This window comes from Oryzias melastigma, linkage group LG9 (genome assembly GCF_002922805.2).
Source record: "Oryzias melastigma strain HK-1 linkage group LG9, ASM292280v2, whole genome shotgun sequence".
Taxonomy (NCBI): Eukaryota; Metazoa; Chordata; class Actinopteri; order Beloniformes; family Adrianichthyidae; genus Oryzias; species Oryzias melastigma.
This window is the reverse complement of record NC_050520.1, coordinates 421,249-421,542: the sequence shown is the minus strand read 5'-3', so window position 1 is coordinate 421,542 and position 294 is coordinate 421,249. Positions and strand designations below refer to the sequence as shown.

The following is a 294-nucleotide window of genomic DNA, read 5'->3' as shown; positions in this document are numbered from 1 at the left end:
CAGTTTAAGGCGAGAACTCCGTTGTTACTTTTGACTAATAAACTGAGGTGGCCCCCCTTGTCACCCTGTAGCTCCGCCCCTGAGAGATGTAGAAGCAGCTATCATCCATCCATCCATCCATCCATCATCCATCCATCATCCATCCATCATCCATCATCCATCCATCATCCATCCATTCATCATCCATTTGTAATCCATCCATCATCCATCCACCATCCATCCATTCATCATCCATCCATCATCCATCCATCATCCATTCATCCATTATCCATCCATCATCCATCCCTAAATCTT

At 45.2% G+C, this 294-nt stretch overlaps 1 protein-coding gene across 1 annotated transcript in view; it reads left to right on the top strand.

Moving 5' to 3' along the window:
* LOC112136386 (arf-GAP with dual PH domain-containing protein 1) overlaps positions 1 to 294 on the top strand; it is a gene marked incomplete at its 3' end in the record, with an annotated part of 11,323 nt that overhangs the window by 4,525 nt on the left and 6,504 nt on the right.